Here is a 13,590-nt window from a genome sequence, read left to right as displayed (position 1 = left end):
GTTGTAGCATCACCCTGGATTATTGTTTTGTGACAGGTTTGACTTTCACAAGAACAACTGCCTTGAGGGTGATCCCCACCAAGCACGGTGACCACAACCTTTTGGTAATGACATGTGTGAGACCAGAACAGCACGCCCAGGCTGAACCAAAATTTAAAATTTGAACCATCGTCTGTCAGTTGAACCTGGGAATAACAGATTGCGTAACAAAGCAGAAAAAATTCCCCAGCTGGTTAAGACCTTGAAAGCCTGGCTCCAGACAGGCGAGGATGATGTTGAGTATGAACAAAGACTGGAGCTCTGTAGAGTGGTAGGAAAGAAAGGCATGGGGAGTACACTCAGACGGAAGCATGTCTCGAACCCAGTAATGATTGAATAAAAACGCCTCCTGAATTGCGATCTCAGGGCTTTGAGGATAGTTCTACTCTGACTAAAGAGGGGAGAGATGAAAATAAGGAAACAACATCACAGGAACTGGGTCAAATCTCATTGAGCGATTCTTTATCAAATCGATGCCGAACACATAATGCAGGCCATTGATACAAAAAACAGCAGAACCCTTTGGCAATTTTTGAATGGGAAAGATTGTGACAACGGTATGGTCCAACTGAACCCTATTCACGAAAGTAAATGGGTTTAACACTTCAAAACTCTTTTTGCTGGAAGAAAAGTGCAACAGCAGAGGAAAATCAAACTCGGAAAGACCACTGGAAAATTGTATTCGACAAAGAGGAAATCCTGGGCCTTATATTAAAAGCAAGTAACTCTAGGGCGCCCGGCAGGGAGGCGTTAACGAACATTACACTTCAGGAGGACACTTAAGGAAGCCCCCTAAGCTTTGGCAGATTTTTGCTTGACCCTTTTTAATAGGATTACCTCTTGCGGAAGAGTCCTAACATCTTGGAGATGAGCCGTGGTCATTCCTATTTACAAGAAGGGTGATAGAGGCAACCCCAAGAATTATAGACAGATAGCCCTCCTCGATGTACTGGGGAAGATCTTTGCCAGTGTCTAACTGGCGAGATTAAAAGACTGGCTGTCAAAATCAAAAGCTTATTATCTAAGACAAACAGGTTTTGTGCAGAACATTGGATGCAGCTTGAACCTATTCCTAATCAACTTACTAAAGATGAAAACCCTAAAAGGGGAAAACAACGTATTCATGGATTTTTGACATTGAATGTGCCTTTGATAGCATCGATAGAGATAAGTTATGGGCCAAGATGTGAACATTGGGATGCCTGAGGGACCTAATTGCTGCCGTCAAGGACCTACTCACAGGGATCTAGTTGCAAATAAACTAGATCAGGTGGGCAAACTGACTCGAGAAATAAAAACATACTGAGGTTTGAAGCAGGGGTACCCCTTGGCACCAATTCTTTATAACATCTACATTACAGACCTGAAGGACATGCTAGTCTCTCCCAGATCCTGTCCTCCAAAGATAAGAAGATCAAAGGGTCATCCGCAGGCTGGTTCTTGTATGCAGAAAACATGGTCCTCCTAGACAAGACGTCGATTGGGCTCTAGAAAAAACCTGATGCCCTGAAGATCTATGTCCATCATAATGGACTGAAGATTAACACAAAAAAGACAGAAATCTTGGTTATGACCAATCAAAGGAAAAAGATTAGAAGCTGGTTCCTGAACCAAAACAAAATCCAAAATCAGTGTAAACAGTTCAATCAAGTACCTAGGAATCCAGATTAGTGCACACGGGCACGCAAAACCTTGGAGAACAAGTTTGATTTCAAAGGTAAACCAGCTATCAGCCCAAGGTATGCTAATCAGGAAAAATTATGACAACTGTTCACTACTTCCGGTGATCAGTTTCAATAACCAAAAGGTGATACCATCTTTCACTTACACGATATTGGCAGGACTGGGAATGGACAGAAAATCTTGGGAAAGTCTAGGAAATAAATTTTGGAAAAAGAGCTTAAGTCTTTCCCTTTCAATTTCCATGGCAGTAATAAGACACAAACTCAGCCTCCTGTCACTGGACTTAAGAACTGTCTGGAAATCTCTGACCTTCTTTCGTAAATTATCTCTGCAGGAGTGCCCGCCCCAATCTGAAATCATTAGGATAAAAGAAAAGGAAATGTGCAATTGGCCTCTAAATCAATGGAGAGACAAATGTCTGGAGACATTTGCTGGTCTAGGTCTGTTAGTGGAGACCCTGTATGGAAACCCCTTGTCGGTTAAGAGGGCCCTATGGGTGGCAGACTGGCAGGAAACAGAAGAACTGAGATACAAGTCAAAGATCCATACCGTGTCAAATATAGTAAGTCGGCAACTGAACATCACGCCCGTAATACTTCAGAAAAATCCCTAAAGCAAGATGTAAAGACATGCTTTTAAGATTTTGGCTAAATGTCCTCCATACCAACGTGACCCTACATTGATATGGGATCGCCAAGTATGACAGGTGCCGTTTATGCAGTGATAAAGCCAAATCGCTTAAACAACCCAATTCTATTCTGTCCAGAATTACGAACACAGAGAACTAGTCTTCTACACAAACGCATGGGAAAGATCCACGACCAAGACGCTAACGCATGGTGGGAGTGTCTCTATGGAGGTCCTAACAAGAGCCTGATGAGAGCGTTGATACTTTTCTGGGAATTAATATTCTTGTGGAAATTGCCTGACATGGATAAAGAAAGGGGTGTCTAGGAGCTACTATGTGGACTTATCCCAGAATGTGAGGAACTTTAAGGGAAGCAAAGTGCTGTGGTATTGACATTTAAGTCGTCTGCCGTGTGCATTGGCTTTGTATTATTATTATTATTATTATTATTATTATTATTATTAGCCTTGTTTTGTGGACCTTCGTGGACTTTTTGGCTTTTTTTGGCTTCTCACTTTCCCTTCTTGTCCTTGGGTGGCTTGGTGCTTATACTTCCAATTCTGATCTTTGTACTTTGCTTTCTGGATATGTTTTATGTTTTAATTCAGATTCATGTAAGAAACGAATTCATGACCAAACGTTTGTAATAAACTAAATGCAATATATATATATATATATATATATATATATATATGTATATATATATATATATATATATTCAATGAAAAAACGTTGTTAAAGTGACGTTATGGTTAAGTGGCGCTACTAAAAACCTATGAAATTCAGTGAAAAAACTTTGTTAAATGGACGTTATGGTTAAGTTGCGCTACTAAAAACCTATGAAATTCAGTGAAAAAACATTGTCAAAGGGACGTTATGGTTCCAAGTAAAACCGAAAAACCCTTGAAATTCGCCAGTTATGGTAAGCTAAGCAACCATAACTCGCGCCACCACCGTGCACTGCTAAGACTAACACCCAGGACATCAAAGATGACATCAAAAATGTCATTGATGACATCACTGATGGCATCACATGTGTATGTACTTTTCATGAAATATGTGTACAAGGGATTCTTATTATAATGTTGCGAAACAAGTGTCAAGGATCATTGCAATAAATATCATACCCTAATTAGTGCATTGAACAATGCATTGATATAAATAGCATTCTATTATGGGGTTCTATCTGGTATACTAAGCTACTCATACAGAAACATAACATTGTGTGCAGTGTACAAGATGAAGTTATAATATTCGTAATGTTAATATGTTGAATAATGAAATGATAATTGTTTTCTTAATAGATTTTTGTGTACTGTGAAATATGTAATAAGTAGCTAATAAAACACATGTATTACATGATTGCATAACTATAGACAAAACACAAAGACACAAGAACACATACCAATATGGGTATATACAGGGAAAGTGAAGTTAGCAAAAAAGCACAAGTAGTAGCAGAAACAATTCATAATTTAACTGACTATTTTCATGCAAATAAATGATTGCTCTGTTTCAAAGCTGCTGTTTACCCTAGGTATATGTATCACTTGATGTGATTAGACCCTAAGGAAAGTAGTGTGAGTACAATGTATACAAATATGACCATATAGAGGGAAAGTACAGCCATAAAAAAAACAACAGAACTATCAGAAAGTGCTCATAAGTCTATTGATTATCTTTATGCACACAAAGGATTGCTGTCTTTCAAGCTTGTGTCTTCCCGTATGTATATGTTTCATATGATCTGACTGGGCTCTAAGGGAATTACTATAAGAACCTACTTGAAGGATACGTCTACAAATAAAATAAAATGTTTAGTTTCTGACTGTTACTGAAGAAAACCATGTGGCCTAGATATGTCAGCAAAAGAAAAAAGAGTGAGCCAGACATGTGATGTCATCGGTGATATCATCAATGACATTTGTGATGTCATCTTTGATGTCCTGGGTGTTAGTCTTAGCAGTGCACGGAGGTGGCATGTGTTATGGTTGCTTAGCTTACCATAACTGGCAAATTTCAAGGGTTTTTCGGTTTTTCTTGGAACCATAACGTCCCTTTGACAAAGTTTTTTCACTGAATTTCATAGGTTTTTAGTAGCGCAACTTAACCATAACGTCCCTTTAACAAAGTATTTTCACTGAATTTCATAGGTTTTTAGTAGCGCAACTTAACCATAACACCCTTTTAACAAAGTTTTTTCATTGAATTTCATAGGTTTTTATTAGTGCAACTTAACCATAATGTCCCAGTAACATTTTTTTTTAACTAAATTTTAAAGGTTGTTATTAGTGCAACGTCACCATAACATCCTTTTCAATAGATGAAGACCACTAACATCTTATGTCCTCAAAGTGGGAACGCCGGGTATAAAAAAAACAAAAATATTTTCTTTCCTACACCGGGACCTGCGGCGTCCTGGTGTAGGAAGGAAAATCTTTTACCAAGATGACCACCATGGAAAGGGAAGGCGGGGTGTATAAAGAACACAACAGGGCATGAGCGGAGGGTGGAGGGGAACAGGGGAGACACATGGGCATGAGCGGGGGGTGAGAGGGAACAGGGTACAAATGGGGCATGAGCAGGGGATGGGGGGAAAAGGAAGGAAAAACAGGGCATGAGCGGTGGTGGGGGGAACACGAGAGAGACACGGGGCATGAGCAGCGGGTGGGGAGGAACATGAGGGAGACACGGGGTATGAGCAGGGGGTGGGGAGGAACATGAGGGAGACACAGGGCATGAGCGGGGGGTACAGGGCACACACGGGACATGAGCGGGGGTGGGGGAAAGGAGAGAGACAAGGGGCATGAGCGGGGGTGGGGGGAACACGAGGGAAACACGGGGCATGAGCGGGGGGGTGGGGGGAACACGAGGGAGACACTGGGCATGAGCGGGGGGTGGGGGCAACAGGAGACAGACACAGGGCATGAGCGGGGGTGGGGCCAACAGGAGAGAGACACGGGGCATGAGCGGGGGGTGGAGAGAACAAGAGACAGACACGGGGCATGAGCGGGGTGGTGGGGAGAACAGGAGACAGACACGGGGCATGAGCGGGGGATGGGGGGAACAGGAGACATATACGGGGCACGAGCGGGGATGGGGAGAACGGGAGACAGACACGGGGCATGAGCGGGTTGGTGGGGGGCAACAAGAGACAGATACGGGGTATGAGCAGGGAGTTGGGGGGCAACAGAAGAGAGACACGGGGCATGAGCGCAGAGTGGGGGGTACAGGAGACAGACACGGGGCATGGGTGGGGGCAACAGGAGACAGACACGGGGCATGAGCGGGGGGTGGGGGGAACAGAAGACAGACACGGGGCATGAGCAGGGGAGTGGGGGGCAAAAGAAGAGAGACACGGGGCATGCACGGGGGCGGGGGGTACAGGAGACAGACACGGGGCATGAGCAGGAGGTGGGGGGCAACAGGAGAGAGACACGATGCATGAGCGGGGGGGTGGGGTGTACAGGAGACAGACACGGGGCATGAGCGGGGGGTGGGGATCAACAGGAGAGGGACATGGGGCATGAGCGGGTGGGGGGAACAGGAGACAGACACGGGGCATGAGCGGGGGGGCAACAGGAGAGAGACACAGGACATGATCGGATGGGGGAACAGGAGACAGACACGGGGCATGAGCGGGGGTGGAGGGGAGGGAGAGAGACACACGGGGCATGAGCGGGGGTGGGGGGGAGTAAGAGAGAGACACACGGGGCATGAGCGGGGGTGGGGGGAGGGAGAGAGACACACGGGGCATGAGCGGGGGTGGGGGGAGGGAGAGAGACACACAGGGCATGAGCGGCGGGTGGGGGGAAGGGGAGTGAGACGCACGGGGCATGAGCGGGGGGAGTGGGGGGCAACAGGAGAGAGACACGGGGCATGAGCGGGGGTGTGAGGTACAGGAGACAGACACGGGGCATGAGCAGGGGGTGGGGGGCAACAGGAGAGAGACACGGGGCATGAGCGGAGGGATGGGGGGCAACAGGAGAGAGACACGGGGCATGAGCGGGGGTGGGGGGTACAGGAGACAGACACAGGGCATGAGCAGGGGGTGGGGGGCAACAGGAGAGAGACACGGGGCATGAGCGGGGGAGTGTGGGTACAGGAGACAGACACGGGGCATGAGCGGGGGATGGGGGTCAACAGGAGAGAGACAAGGGGCATGAGCGGGTGGGAGGAAGAGGAAACAGACATGGGGCATGAGCGGGGAGGCAACAGGAGAGAGACACGGGGCATGAGCGGATGGGGGAACAGGAGACAGACAGGGGGCATGAGCGGGGGTGGAGGGGAGGGAGAGCGAGACACGGGGCTTGAGCGGGGGTTGGGGGGAGGGAGAGAGACACAAGGGTCATGAGCGAGGGTGGGGGGGAGGGAGAGAGAGACACGGGGCATGAGCGGGGGTTGGGGGAAGGGGAGAGAGACACACGGGGCATGAGTGGGGGTGGGGGGAGTTAGAGAGACACACGGGGCATGAGCGAGGGTGGGGGGAGAGAGACACGGGGCATGAGCGGGGGTCAGGGGGAAGGGGAGAGAGACACAAGGGGCATGAGCGGTGGGTGGGGGGAGGGAGAGAGACACACGGAGCATGAGTGGGGGTGGGAGCGAGGGAGAGAGACACACAGGGCATGAGCGGGGGTGGGGGAGGGAGAGAGACACACAGGGCATGATCGGGGGTGGGGGAAGGGGAGAGAGACACACGGGGCATGAGCGGGGGGTGGGGGGAGGGAGAGAGACACACACGGGGCATGAGCGGGGGTGGAGGTGAGGGAGAGAGACACACAGCGTTCGTGTGCAGGCGGCAGATCCCACTCCTCGGCCCTCTGCTGGCCACCGTGTGCCGATGGCGTGAGCGGGGGGCTGGAGGAACAGGGGAGACACTGAGCATGAGTGGGGGTGGGGGGGACAAGAAGGACACACGGGGCATGAGCAGGGGTGGGAGGAATAGGAGACAGACACAAGACTTACTGTGCAGGTGGCGAGCCCGCTCATGCCCCGTGTGTCTCTCTCCCTCCCCCACCCCGCTCATGCCCTATGTCTCTCCCCTTCCCCCCACCCCCCGCTCATTCCTCATGTGTCTCTCTCCCTCACCCCCATCCCCGCTCATGCCCCATGTGTTTCTCCCCCTCCCCCCACCCCTGCCCCGTGTGTCTCTCCCCCTCCTGCCCACCCCCTGCTCATGCCTCGTGTGTCTCTCAAACTCCCGCCCACCCCCTGCTCATGCCCCGTGTGTCTCTCCCCCTCCCGCCCACCCCCCACAGATGCCCCGTGTGTCTCTTCCCCTCCCGCCCAACCCCCGCTCATGCCCCGTGTGTCTCACCCCATCCCGCCCACCCGACACTCATGCCCCGTGTGTCTCTCCCCCTCCCGCCCACCCCCCGCTCATGCCCTGTGTGTCTCTTCCCCTCCCGCCCACCCTCTGCTCATGCCCCGTGCGTCTCTTCCCCTCCCGCTCATGCCCTGTGTGTCTCTCTCCCCTCCCGCCCACCCCGCTCATGCCCCGTGTGTCTCTCTCCCCTTCCCCCCACACCCGCTCATGCCCTGTGTCTGTCTTCTGTTCCCCTGCTCATGCCCCGTGTCTGTCTCCTGTTCTCCCCACCCTCCGCTCATGCCCCGTGTCTGTCTCCTGTTCCCCCCACCCCCCGCTCATGTCCCGTGTCTCTCCTATTGCCCCCCCATCCCCCGCTCATGCCCCGTGTCTGTCTTCTGTTCCCCTGCTCATGCCCCATGTCTGTCTCCTGTTCTCCCCACCCCCGCTCATGCTCCGTATCTTTCTCCTGTTCACCTTATGTGCCGTGTCTGTCTCCTGTTGCCACCCACACCCCCCGCTCATGCCCTGTGTCTGTCTCCTGTTCTCCCCACCCCCCGCTCATGCCCCGTGTCTGTCTCCTGTTCCCCCCACCCACCGCTCATGTCCCGTGTCTCTCCTGTTGCCCCCCACCCTCCACTAATGCCCCGTGTCTGTCTCCTGTTCTCCCCACCCCCCGCTCATGCTCAGTGTCTGTCTCCTGTTCCCCCACCCCCTGCTCATGCCTCGTGTCTGTCTCCGGTTCCCCCCCACCCCCCGCTCATGCCCCGTGTCTGTTGTTCCTCCCAGCCCCCGCTCATGCCCCGTGTCTCCTGTTCCCCCCACCCCCCGCTCATGCCCCGTCGTGTCTGTCTCCTGTTCCCCCCACCCCCCGCTCATGCCCCGTGTCTCTCCTGTTGCTCCCCCACCCCCCGCTCATGCCCCGTGTCTGTATCCTGTTCTCCCCACCCCCCGCTCATGCTCCGTGTCTGTCTCCTGTTCCCCCCACCACCTGCTCATGCCTCGTGTCTGTCTCCTGTTGTCCCCCCCCCGCTCATGCCCCGTGTCTGTCTCCTGTTGCCCCCCCGCTCATGCCCCGTGTCTGTCTCTGTTGTTCCCCCCACACCCCGCTCATGCCCCATGTCTGTCTCCTGTTCCCCCCACCCCCCGCTCATGCCCCGTGTCTCTCTCCTGTTGCCCCCACCCTCCACTCATGCCCCGTGTCTGTCTACTGTACCTCCCCACCCCCCGCTCATGCCCCGTGTCTGTCTCCTGTTCCCCCCACCCGCTCATGCCCTGTGTTTGTCTCCTGTTCCCCCCACCCGTTCATGCCCCGTGTCTCTCTCCCCCTCCCGCCCACCCCCAGCTCATGCCCCGTATGTCTCTCCCCCTCCCACTCACCCCCTGCTCATGCCCCGTGTGTCTCTCCCCCTACCGCCCACCCCCCACTCATGCCCCATGTGTCTCTTCCCCTCCCGCCCACCCCCTGCTCATGCCCTGTGTGTCTCTTCCCCTCCCGCCCATCCCCCGCTCATGCCCCGTCTGTCTCTTTCCGTCCCGCCCACCCCCCGTCATGCCCTGTGTGTCTCATTCCCCTCCCGCCCACCCCCGCTCATGCCCCGTGTGTCTCTCTCCCCTTCCCCCCACACCCGCTCATGCCCTGTGTCTGTCTTCTGTTCCCCTGCTCATGCCCCGTGTCTGTCTCCTGTTCTCCCCACCCCCCGCTCATGCCCTGTGTGTCTCCTCCCCTCCAGCCCACCCACGCTCATGCCCCGTGCGTCTCTTCCCCTCCCGCTCACCACCCGCTCATGCCCTGTGTGTCTCTCTCCCCTCCCGCCCACCCCCGCTCATGCCCCGTGTGTCTCTCTCCCCTTCCCCCCACACCCGCTCATGCCCTGTGTCTGTCTTCTGTTCCCCCGCTCATGCCCTGTGTCTGTCTTCTGTTCCCCTGCTCATGCCCCGTATCTGTCTCCTGTTCACCTCATGTGCCGTGTCTGTCTCCTGTTGCCCCCCACACCCCCCGCTCATGCCCTGTGTCTGTCTCCTGTTCTCCCCACCCCCTGCTCATGCCCCGTGTCTGTCTCCTGTTCCCCCCACCCCCCGCTCATGTCCCGTGTCTCTCCTGTTCCCCCCCACCCCCTGCTAATGCTCTGTGTCTGTCTCCTGTTCTCCCCACTCCCCGCTCATTCTCCATGTCTGTCTCCTGTTCCCCCACCCCCTGCTCATGCCTCGTGTCTGTCTCCTGTTGCCCCCCACACCCCACTCATGCCCCGTGTGTCTCACCCCATCCCGCCCACCCGACACTCATGCCCCGTGTGTCTCTCCCCCTCCAGCCCACCCCCCGCTCATGCCCTGTGTGTCTTTTCCCCTCCCGCCCACCCCCCGCTCATGCCCCGTGTGTCTCTTCCCCGAACACCCACCCCCCGCTCATGCCCTGTGTGTCTCTCTCCCCTCCCACCCACCCCTGCTCATGCCCCGTGTGTCTCTCTCCCCTTCCCCCCACACCCGCTCATGCCCTGTGTCTGTCTTCTGTTCCCCTGCTCATGCCCCGTGTCTGTCTCCTGTTCTCTGTTAGGCGGAAACCTGTGCAGTTCCCTCTGGGACCACTGCAAAAGATTTAGGACTACAGGTGTTTGGCAGTGAACCAACTTGGTAGCAGTCTGTACCACACAGATTCACTTGGTAGCTGTGGCTGAGCAGTCAGACTTCCCTCAAGAAGAGTTGAGCAGTATGTGGAGTATACAAAATAGGGCAATTCTTCCCAGCAAGACAAGCAAACACGCAACGAGGCTTAGTGTAAAGATATTAAGGTATTTATTTATAACGAAACATCTATGAAAAACACAATGGCACTTCCACGGCAAACAAATCAAACACAATTACTCTACGAAGAAGAAACGATCAACCCCCTAGCAATATTTCGACAAGTCTAGGTTCTACCGGCACCACTTATTTACAAACAGAGGTGTATACCTCAACCTAGATGGCACTCTAATATTAGTTAGGACGGGAGAGAAAAAGATAGGCAGGTTACGAAATCAACACAGTTCAATACTTCACGGGCAAAATGTACGGTAAGAAGGCAAGAACCACAATAGATCATAAAGTTCAGAGGCCAGGCCCACTCGGAGAGAGGCAGGGCGATATGTCCCAAAAAAGTCTCTAGTGGAGATGCATTCAAGTCTTTGTAGCAAATTGTCATCGGCAGATTGAACCAGTTCAGAACAATAAATGAGAAAAGCTTGGAGGCGACCCCACGGAAGGAAGAGGATTAAGACACCTCACTCGAACCGATCGAAAGGGAAGCCAGGCGGACACGGTACCTTGTTGTGGAGGGCAGCTCCGGCGGGGGCAGTTGTTCCTGGTGGTGGATGCACGTCGGGTCTTTGCCAAGAGTAGAGAGGTTCTCGTCGTCGAAGAAAAGTGAAGTCCGGTGCACCACCAGGGAAGAGACCAGCCGTGGAGTGCTCCATCACAAGGTACCACCTTTTGGTCGCGGTACAGGGGTAGTGGCTATCCGGTTGCTGAGGTGTTCTGCACGGGCAATTCGACCACTGTGTCCTGAGGCGAATACAAAGCAAAGGGGACTGGTTGTTCCCACCAGTCAGAGGAAGAGACTCTCCGGCAGGGAGATCTCCTCTGTCGTCAGGAAGTGGTGAGTCAGCTCATCAGGGCTCCACCGGATGTGTCGTTGTTGCAGGTCGGCTCAGCGTTACCCTCGTCGGATTCTTAGGTCCTGTGGCGACTTCTGAAGATCCAGTCCCAAAAGCCCTGCTTTTATGCAGAAAACCCCCATTCATTCAGCCTAGCTGTCAATCAACACATGCTAAGAGGTGAGCGGGAAGGCTTACCACTTGGGCCAATCACTCCAGAGTGCGACCGGAGTTGGCAAGGCAACTCGGTCCAGGGTGCCTAAACCCCCTCCCATACCCCTGTGGTAACCCAGACAGAATGGCACCACTTTGGAGGGTCTCTGTACAGAGCCTGCCAAAAGTGGAACAAAGGGCTCAACCTTTGGTTTAGGGGTCACAGAGACGAACACAGACGCCATTTTAAAAAGCGAGTTCTGGCAGAAAATACCATCCGATAAACTTATTTACGATAAGTAGACCGGTGGTATGTTAGAGATTAACAAGGAAAAGTATCAATCTCCAACAATGGGACGAATCCCATAGGGTTAGGTTTGGGGTCTAACATAACAAGTAGTTTCCACTGCCACCAGCCAACACTTGACGAGGGGGGACGGGACAGTGCCCCCTCGAGTAACAGATCCAGGAGTAATCGAATTTCCCCTACTAGTACGTCCACAATAAGATGGTTTGTACTAGTTCTGTTAGTAAATTTAGGTCTAGTAAAGCCAATGGTGACTTTACATGCCCGGGGAGACAGTAGTCAGTCCCCGGGTATGGAGTCTATGGTGGAGGTCCGCTAGGACGCCCCAGTGCTACGGCACATAGGGTGCGGTGTAACACACATAGAAAAACATATGAGACCCTATGGAGTAAAAGACCCCATAGCCCATAGAACACATTGACATTCAAAGGAATTACACACATGCATGTCCAAGAGTGGGAGGAAAAGAGTCTCACTCTTGGCAGGATGGAAAAAAACAAACTCCCGAAATCCAGCAAAGCTGCTGGGGGACTCACTAGGTTAGGAAATTCAGCCTAAACAGAGAATTCTCCCTAACACTCGCCCCCCACAGACTAAGGGACAGGAGGATTTGATCCACTCCTGGATGAATCTCATACCTCTAGTCGATGACATACATCCTAGAGAGACCATCAGCATTTTGGTGGTGACATCCTGACCTGTGCTCAATGGTGAAATCAAACCCTTGCAGGCAGATCGACCATCTCAATAGTTTTGGGTTTTCCCCTTTCATTTGCATTAACCATCTCAAGGGTTGGTGGTCAGTCTGAATGACAAAAGTAGAACCATACAAGTATGGCCTAAACTTCTTCAGAGCCCACACGATAGCAAAGCACTCTCTTTCGATTGTTGCCCACCTTGTTTCAGGATCCTTCAGCTTGCGGCTGATGAAGCAAACGGGGTGCTCCCTACCTTTCCCATCCAGTTGACTGAGTACGGCACCTATTCCTACATTTGAAGCATCTGTCTGCACAATGAAGTGTTGGCGGTAATCAGGAGCTCTGAGTACTGGGGCTTGGCAAAGAGCCTTTTTCAGGTTTTCAAACGCCTGATTGCACTCCTCGTTCCATCTAACCTTTTTAGGAAATTTGGGCGAGGAGATGACATTCAGTGGAGAAGCTATGGTTCCATAGTTCTTTATGAAATTCCTGTAATACCCAGTGAGGCCTAGGAAGGCTCTCACCTGGGTTTGAGTAGTCGGTGTTGTCCAATTTTGCACAGCCTAAATTTTACTGAGCAAAGGCCTTATTTCTCCACCGCCTACCTCATGCCCAAGATAGACTACCTTACTCTGTCCAATTAGGCATTTGTTCGCCTTTATGGTCAGATTGGCTCGTCCAAGAGCCTGCAAAACATCTCTCAGGTGGGTTACATGTTCTTCCCAGGAATTGCTGAACACTGCGATGTCATCCAAGTATGCCATGCAGAAGTCCTCCATCCCATTCAGAACCTGGTTTACCATCCGTTGAAACGTTGCAGTTGCATTCTTCAATCCAAAAGGCATTACCTTAAACTGGTATAAGCCAACGGGGGTAGAAAATGCAGTTTTGTCCTTGGCATGGTCTGTCAGGGCTATTTGCCAATAGCCTGACGTCAAGTCAAATGTGCTGAGGAACTTGGCAGCACCAAGTTTATCCACCAACTCATCTGTTCTTGGCAAAGGGTGGGCATCAGTCTTGGTGACTGCATTAAGAGCTCTATAATCCATGCATAATCTAAGTTCTTTAGATCCGGCCTTTGGTACTAACACAACTGGGCTAGACCATGGACTAGTAGAGGGCTCTATTACCCCGAGATCAAGCAT

The sequence above is a fragment of the Ambystoma mexicanum genome, chromosome 10 (genome assembly GCF_040938575.1).
Source record: "Ambystoma mexicanum isolate Mex_15411 chromosome 10, UKY_AmexF1_1, whole genome shotgun sequence".
Classification (NCBI taxonomy): domain Eukaryota; kingdom Metazoa; phylum Chordata; class Amphibia; order Caudata; family Ambystomatidae; genus Ambystoma; species Ambystoma mexicanum.
Note: the sequence above shows the minus strand (reverse complement) of the source record.